The following is a 9,590-nucleotide window of genomic DNA, read 5'->3' as shown; positions in this document are numbered from 1 at the left end:
GGATAACCCACACTTTCTTCAAGGAATAAAATACAACTCTTATGTTTACAGGGAAGAATCAAAAGTTGGTAGCAACTAATTCTATCTTTTCAGCCTGAAATCCTCACTTAATAAAGCAAATACCTGAGGGCCTTTGAAGATAATAGAGAAGCTCTGGCAAGACCTCAAGTAACTCAAGCCCCACCTTGCAATAAAAGTCAATAAAGTCAAATCCTGGCACATAACCCTAAGACAAGACAAAACCTCTAAGGATTCTAATCACTTGTTTTCTCATAACACATAGGAGTGCAGTGAAGAAGTATCTGGGCACTGGAAATATCAAGGGGAACGCTACATAAAGTATATGATTGTCTAACCACTCTGCTGTACACCCAAAACCAATACATAATAAAATTTTAAAATAAAGTGGATGTAATATAAATTTTTAAATAAATCTAATTTGAAAAAACAGTTTGGCCACTCCTCAAAATGCTAAACAGAGAAGTTTCCATATGATCCCCAAATTCCACTTCTAAGTACCTATTCAGGAGAAATGAGTAAATGAGAACATTTACTCATATGTAAATGTTCATAGCAGCATAATTCATAATAACCAACAAGTGGAAACAACCCAAATTTCCATCAGCTAGTGAATGAATAAACAGAAAGTGGAATTACCATATAATGGCATATTATCCAGCCCTAAAAAGAAATGAAATGCTGATAGATGCTACAACATGGATGAACCATGAAAATATTATGCAAAGTGATAAAAAAAAACATTACATATTGTATGATTGCATTTATAGGAAATGTTCAGATTAGACAGGAAGTAAATTAATGGTTGCTTAGGACTGGGGAGTAGGCAAGGGTTGGGGCAAAGTGAAAGAATGACTATTAATAGAGACAAGGTTTCTTCTTAAGGAGACGAAAATTATCTAAGATTGATTGTGGTAATGATTACATAACTATGAATATCCTCTAAAAAATGAATTATATAATTTAAATTGGTGAATTAAATAATATGTGGATTATATCTTAATAAACTGTTAAACATAAATAAGCAAAACCAAAGCAAATGAATAGAAAGGCTCAGAACTCTCTTGGGTCCAGAGGCAAAAAGACAGTCTACTCTGACACTTACATTAGTCCTGCTGGCCATTTTGGAGTACATGTCAAGAGCAACCTTGGCACACAAAAGAAAAAAGCTCTGAATTTCTTTACCTTTGTCTGTTTTACAGCTTTTGAAAGTATAAAAAACAAAAAAGAGAAATTTATGATTCCTATTGTGTTTTCACCATGTTAAAAATACATTTGATTTAAACAAGACACAAATAGTGTTCCCATGTTTTAAATTAATGAAACATTTATTTTAATCTAAATTCCTCCTTCCCAGTAACTATACCAATAACAATTAGCAAACATGCTCACAACATCTGCAGTAGTTATAATATGAAAGTTCGTGTCTTATATCACTTACATTCCACAGAAAAGCATGCTATGTGGAGAGTAAAAAGAAAATGTTCTTCTTAAATACCCTTGGAAAAAAACAGAAATATTGTAAAATTGGTAGCATATCCATTATTTGTGTAGTTTAAGAAGAATATAAAATTACAATGCATAATATCAGATTCTCTCATTCTGAGGTACATTGTTTTTTTTTAACTCCTATATTTAAGTTTACAGATCTATCATTGAAATCAATTTTAAATGAATCCATTTATAATCAACTCCCTATAGTACATGCAAATATAAAAAATGTATTTCCAACAAACATAGTAAATCTCTATTACAAATCCACTTGTGCATCTATAACAAACATAATTATGAGCTTGTAAGAATTTCTCTCTAGAAGACATAAGAAAGTATCTGCAATCTTAGATTACATATTAAAGGAATAGTTACAAACTTAAAAGTTGAGAAATTGGACTTTATAGAAAATAGAAATTCAAGGTACACCATTAATAACATGACTATACAAGCAATCAACTAGAAGAAAACATTTATAGTACATGTATCTGACAAAAAACTTCAATTCAGAATACATGAGTAGTTCCTACAACTTGAAAAATGTGAAAAACAAACAACCTAAGTTTATACAAATTAGACACTTCAAAAAGAAGAGATCCACAGGCCAAACATGAAATGTTGCTCACTAGCACCAGTTATCAGAGAAATTCACATTAAAATCACCATTGATACCAATTCACACATTAGAATAACTACAATTAAAATGACCGACAATACCAAATGTTAATAGCAATGTGAAGAAATGGGACTCCCATATTGTTGAGTATAAAATGCTGAAACCTTCTGGGAAAGTTTTTGACACTTTCTTATAAACATAAACATATCCTATAATCTAGCAATTCTAAGAAATTGGGGTGATGCATTAGGAGGTTGCCACTGGCCTTTACTATTACAGCTTAAATAGATAACCCATTTGGCAATCTGTCAACACAGGAATCCTTTCTCATTAAGCTTCCTGCTCCTGGTGCCTAGTATAGTGTCTGGCTTAAATTAGATGATTTTAAAATATTTCATTAAAGAATAAATAAATGGGTAAATGAACAGATTCTTATGGTTAGAGCCAAGTTTTGAGAGGAATGGTTGACTTGTGAGCCATTTTAAAAAAGAATCATCACCATGAAAGAAATTCAGCACATACTGGACCTACTGAATTAGTATGGGTCCTTGTTTACTTCCCCTGGGAAAATCCAAGCTTACCACAATATATTAATATATTAATATCATAATAAAGCTCTGCTTCTTTCCTTATCACCTTCCCACAACCCATCCAAATGAGTCTCTCAATCCCCTGTACCTCTATAAAAGTCATTTCTTTTGCCTATAGAATCATTCCCTTGTCAACCTGGAAAATTCTTCTACATCTTTAATCCAAGAGTTTCTGTTAAGTCCTCTCTCGCCACTCTTTTTACTCCAAAATGCAAGCTCAAGCCATTTAACACACTTCCCTCTGCACACCCACAGCACTGTACTTGTTTGCCATCATGGCTGACTCTACAATTGTTCACATGGGTCTTTTCCCTGTTGGTAGAAAGCTGTTGAGTTCAGAGATCATATGTCACTCATTTTTGCCTTTGTAGGACCTACCTAGTGAAGAACTTGAAATATAACAGATGCTTAGTAAATATCTGATGACAATTCAATAAACAAAGTAACAGTACTTTGATTCAGATACCCAGTGTCGATCTCCTTTACCTTTTTTTAAAATTTGAAGTAAAGTTTATACAATTCTTGTTTTCTAATGCATGAACTGGTAAAACTTGGTTCCTTGGGGAAGCTTTTTATTCTACTATTTAGCAAATGCTTTTTGAATGTCAGCCAAGTTACCAAGCCTTGCAGTGTGTGAGGGATAGAATATCATGAAAAATCTTCCCCTGAGTGTCCAAATCATTGTATAGGCACAAACCCCTAATCAAAAGGAGGTCACAATATGTCATTCTAATACCTTTCTTACCTGGGAACAGAGAACTGCAGAGAGTGTAGAAGCCAGCACACATGCAGAACTCTTTAAATCCTGACTATGTGGTGTGACAGAGGTAAGTCTAAAGCACAAGCAGTGTGACTATTGACTTAGTTTCCACTGTTTTAAGTTTTTGATCAATAAATAATGACAATGAAGACCAAAATGTCTTCAAAACATATAAAATCATCAAATATCATCATATTAGGTAAAGCAAAAACACTGTAAGATCTTACATGATAAATTTCAGGTGCCAATAAGCAGTCAAGAACATACCTGGGGAGCTTCAAAATATATTGAAGTCCCTTCTGAGTTTCAGGCATCAAACTAATTGTAATCAAACTTTCCACTGAAGCATTCTTAAAGCAGCATTCCACATGCAATTGCTCATCAAGTGTGTGTGGGTGCCTTTACACAGTCTAAACTCGTCTGATTTGCTGTACTCTTGGGAAAATACGTAAGAGGTTTAACAGTTGAAAAAATTCAGAAGAGAATAAAAAAGAAAGAATGAGAAAGATGTGGACATCTGTCATTTATGTCTCCTTGTGAAACGGGAGATCAAAACCTGGATTTTCTTCATTCAGCTTCATCCTATTCACTTATCTGTCATCCAGGAACACAGAGAGCAATTAAACCCCAGGCTGCTGCAGCGACAACGGTTCTGGAAGGCCTGACACTGGAAGCTTCAGAAAGAAATTACTTTTGCACAGTGGGTAGATTTTTTTCAGGTATTGCTTAGTCTGAAAGCTACTCTTTTCCTGCCAAAAAAGCCAAGGCTATCTGTAACGACCTCTTCCTGCCAGTGCAAAGGAGAGAAGACACAGAGCTAAGACTTTTAAGAGACAGCACAGCCGTATCTGGTGACTGGTGGTGGGATGGCGTTTTCAAAGCCTGCACAGAAGGAGAATAAACCTTCCCTCACAAATTAGAAACACAAGTAGTTACAGCTATAAAACGTGAATGATAAAGTCTTTATAATAATTAACAGCAGAGTATTACACACAGGGAGAATAAAAATACTCTTCTGTCAGAATAAATGTCCTAATAGAAAAATGTAGAACACAGAAGAGTAAATAATATCAGATTCTGATCCTGCAATTACACAGCAAAGCCCCAGGTTAGTGAGGTCGCTGTGCCTTACCACACATGGCTAGAATGAAACTGTCCACTCTAGGAATTTGTTGTGCACTGCCATGAATGAGTGACAATTACAGGCCCTCTCCCATTTTCCAAAAGACCCATAACTTCCTGGATACATACACAACTGGTATAAGAGTAACAACATGCACTAAAAATAGCTCACATCAAATTTCTCACTAATTTGAAGGTCACAGGAAGGGGAGCCTGGATACTTAGTTAAGTTTACATATGCATATGACTGATTTTTTTCCCAATTAAGTTTGTGAAGTACAATTCATAGCAAATATGTATGTAGCTAACTAGTTATTTAGTAAATTATTTAGTAAACTAGACTATCTACAATGTTTTTCTGCTATTATGAGATTAACTCTTTATAAATATCTATAAATAGCATAACCTCCTTTGAAATAGTTCTAGGGAAGTAACTCAACCAGGAAGCCAACTCAAGAGACACCTCTCGAACAAACACGCACAGGTGCTCAAGTGAGCCCCATTCCTATGTGATTCATTCCACACGAGGAAAGACCCAAAATAGGTCTTTGCAGGGTCTTTGCTGCCTTTGTTTTCCACCTGAACATGGCCCAGTTCCCACCACACACTGACTTCCTTCAGTTAATGCCTCCTAAGGCCTGAAATAGTTTAGATAATTATATTTGCTTTATGCTTTATAATTATTTTCTATGACCAGGATCTTAAAATAAAGCTGCTTACTATTAGCATAAAAAAAAAATAACGTTCACATAATGTTTGCCACATCTCTAGTTTAACATGGGATTTTGGGGGGTTTTATTTTTATCTTTGTAACTTCTTTAAGGCAACAAGGAATGAAACTCAGTGTGAACTCATACTTAAAACAGAAATCCAGTTCCAGTTGCCATTTCAATGAGTCCCGGGTATCTGTACTCACAACAGCAGATAATAATAAAAACCTGCTGCCTACCCTTTTTCTCTTTTAACTAAACCACAAAAATATTATATTGTTGCAGTTAGACGGTACTTCAGGTTACGGCTAAATTTCTCTGTTTCTAGCGTGGCATAAAAACAAGTTAAACATACTCAGAGGACTGCAGCAACTCTTAGTTAAATCTTCGTGTCTCTTCCTGCTTTGGCCCTCACAGTGCAGCACCAGTCCTGGGGTGGTTCTCCCCTGGCTCTCAGATATGGGTGCTCAGGCTCCTTTGGCTTAGATGTACTGGCCATATACTTCTAATTAACTAAATGGAAGAGGCTTAGTAAATATTTGCCATACCTGGGATTAGATTATGGTGGGGTTAGGGCTGATGGTTGTGATGGGTGAAGACAGTTTCAAATTCCTCTCTAATAGCATTTGAGGATAGGACTAACATCTCTTTATGGGCCAAGCTATTTTTTAATCCTCATCCAAGATATGTTTATTACTATTTAGAAAGAGGAAGGGGGTGGGGAAAGAAAGAGAGAGAGAAAAAAACATCAATGTGAGAGAAAAACGTCAATCAGTTAGTTGCCTTCCATACATGCTCTGACAATGAATCAAACCTGCAATCTAGGTATGTTCCCTGGCCAGAAATTGAACCCTCAGTCTTTTGGTGTATGGGAAGACACTCCAACCCACTAAGCCACGCAGCCAGGGCATATGGGCTGAACTTTTTATATTAGAAAGCTGGAAGTCATTACTTTTTTTTATGTTTTTAAGAGTCACGGTTTCACTTAAGGTATATCAAACTTCATTTGTAATGTTCTTTGTCATAATGGTAACATCAAGTCAATAATTGTCAAAAAGCTGGTGAAACAGACATGTCTTAATCATGTTAATGAGGTTACAGGCTACAAAATTTCTAATCAAAGTTATGCATCCAAATACTTTATTTTTGTTTCCTTTGACATTTAACTAATGTTGCAATGTACTAAGTACTGTTCTAAGCACTTTGTACATATTATCTTATTTAAATCTCACAACTCCTTAAATAGACTCTATCATGATCCCTGTGTTATTGGTAGAAATCTGAGGCATGAGAAAGGTAAGACATTTGCAAAGATCACACAGCCTGGCATTATAAAGCTGGGCTTCCAACCTTGGCAATCCAGGTCTAAAATCCATGCCCTATCATTCAATGAGGTGGTGTTGAAAGCAGAATGGAGTTCCTAAAAATATTAAGAGTCTGGATGGGATGTTAAATAATACAGAGAAAGACATGAATGTTAGAAGTTCATCAGGTAATGACATCCAAGAGAGATATCAGGACTATGAATCTAATTTAATAGGTCAGAAAGGGGAATAGGAAAGGAATTCTTACAGATACCCAAAGCCTGTAAGTGTAACCCAAATGGGAAGCAAGAGTGATAGTGGGTTCCCAATTAGTTTCAGGGTTCTGGAACACTGAGAGATATAAAAACATTAACCAGCCATGGACTTCCAGCATTAAGAAACTGGCATTAGAACCCAAGTGAAAATCTGGGCACCTGATGAAAGAGACCACAGCAAAAAAAAAAAAAAAAAAAAAAAAAAAAAGAAGCAGCATACTTATGCTCTGAGGCAAAGGTTCTTTGTTCCGTCCCTGGGCAACAAAAGCAAAACCCTAGGCAAATTGATGTCATAGGCAGGGAGAGATAGGTCTACCTCACTAAAGCAGATGAGCACACAGCAGCAAACACACAAAAACGCTGTCAACCTATATTTCTCATGTGTTTTGAAAAGTCATTCATTCCAAATAAAACTCAGAATAAAATTTCATATTCTACAAACTGACATTTGCATTAGTAGATGTTAAAACAATATAAGTATTTTAATATATCAGGAAACCAAATAACTTGAGATAAGAGAATATTGAAGATAGCCAAATTCAAACATTCTTTATTCAGGTGATTTTATAGATTAAATGAATGTGCTGAGCTACAAAACTGCTGGAATGGAGCGTCTTAATACTTTGACCAAGAAATGTGGCTTTGCTCCTTTCAGTTGTAATGTTTTAAAGAAGATTTAGCTTAAGTTAAGGTAATGACCAACTGACTTCATTATATTATTTTTTAAATCTAATCTTGCCCAGAAAAATGATAGACTCTCATACTGACCTCTGATTTACTGGAATCTCTATGCAATGTGAACACCTAGGCCAATAAGGAAGATCAAACAACATAATTTTTATTACACAATATTCTACCTGTGCTATTTGCTGACAAGCTCTTCCTAAGGCTTAGCCTGCATGTGGGAATAAGTCAGAAATAATGACTGCAGCTCTCTTCATACTTACTGTAACAGTAACTAAGAGAAGCAAAGGGGGACCATGATCCCTATATGCTCTTATTAAACTTGAGGGAACCAAAGATACTGATTAACCTGCATTTTAACCCTGCCTGCACAATGGAATCATGGGCCTCATCCAAATTCAATGAATAATTTCAAGGAGTGTTACCTGGACAAGGGAATTTTCCTAAATCATTCCATGTGATACCACTGTGCTTCCAGGAATAAAACCCCTGAGTTAAGAAACTACTCTTAAGATTCAGAGCTTTGGATTCAATTCTGTGTTCATCTTCTTAAATTTTCTCTGACTTGAAACAAGTCACTTCACCTATCTAAGTCTGTTGCTTCACCTGTAAAAAGGAAATCTACCTTTCAGGGTTGATACAGGGGTTAAATGAGATCATCTATTTAGGTTCTAGAACTTGGAGCTCCATAAGCTCTTAATGAATGCCAGTTGTGGTTTTTATTATGGTATTATTAGTGTATTTTTTATGACACTGAGCAGTAGTTTATAGTGATTATGAAAGGAACACGCACATGCATCCCATTCGAGGGCAGAAAAAAAATATTTTTCCTCTATCCTAGAAGAATAGAGTTCCTGACTGGGATTCCTGTAACAAAAGACAGTTTAACAGGAGAAAAGCATACAAACTTTTTAAATATAAGTTTTATGTGACACAAGAGCCTTCATAAAGAAATGAAGAACCAGAGAAGCAGTTAAACCTGGGTGCTTTTATGCTAGGTTTGATGAAGATTGGAGAACTGTGGAAAGACAAGTTAAGACAAAGGGTATGATGAGCTAAGTGTAGTAAAGTGGAGAACTGTAGCAAGTCCTATTCTTTCCTATTTCTCTCTGTCTCCTTTTATCTTATAAATAAGGATGCTTCTTTCCTCTGCATATAGGGGCTCTTAAGTCCTGCCTCAGGGGAAGGTCGGGAAGTCCTTCCTATACCTGCCGTTTCTCAAAATCTTCCAGGTTCAAATATTCAATATACCAAGGTGCCATATTTTGGAGTAGTGTGTCCTGAATCTTGTCAGTCCCTAAATAAATTAATATGCTCATTTCAACTGATCTTTTAGGTGAGAATATGTTTACATGCTAAGGAAGTAGATAAGAGGTGCCTGAAAAGGAGAAAGGCATCTTACAATATATATATTTATGTATAAGAATTTCATTATTTATCAAAGATGAAACAAACAAGTAAAACTAAGAGTTATAAATAATAACCCAATGCCTGCCTCTAGAAAAAAAAAAGAAGAGTACTTATCACATCAGGTAACATGTTTTCTATTATCTTTTTAAATGACACTCTATCACCCACCCAATTACAATGGATAACTTAATATATCTTAGAATCCAATGAGATTATTGATACTCTTTTAAGTTATTTTGACAAAGCCATCAATAAATAAGATGAGAAGAGCTCTTAACCTTCAATTGGCAAAATAAAAATGTACACAGGGATAACAGACAACAGATTTTCCTTATGTAGCACTGACACTCAAGGTATTTTTCTTCCTTTTGGCTATATAGAGATCACCACTGTCCATTAAGGAGTCAATAATCAAGAAGTAAATACCAGATTCATGTTCAAGTAGAAACAGCCACCATCCAAGTGTCTCCATTTCAAACTTGAAACGGTCACCATCCCTGTGAAACAGATCATTGTTTTCCTATGAACTGTTGAAGAAATTCCTCTGTGTTCCTCAAGAGATCATTATTATGCAGAGACTTTGAAAAATACAAACTAAAGCCTTAATAGT

This window comes from Furipterus horrens, unplaced genomic scaffold (assembly GCF_987537825.1).
Source record: "Furipterus horrens unplaced genomic scaffold, mFurHor1.1.pri manual_scaffold_10, whole genome shotgun sequence".
Classification (NCBI taxonomy): Eukaryota; Metazoa; Chordata; class Mammalia; order Chiroptera; family Furipteridae; genus Furipterus; species Furipterus horrens.
Note: the sequence above shows the minus strand (reverse complement) of the source record.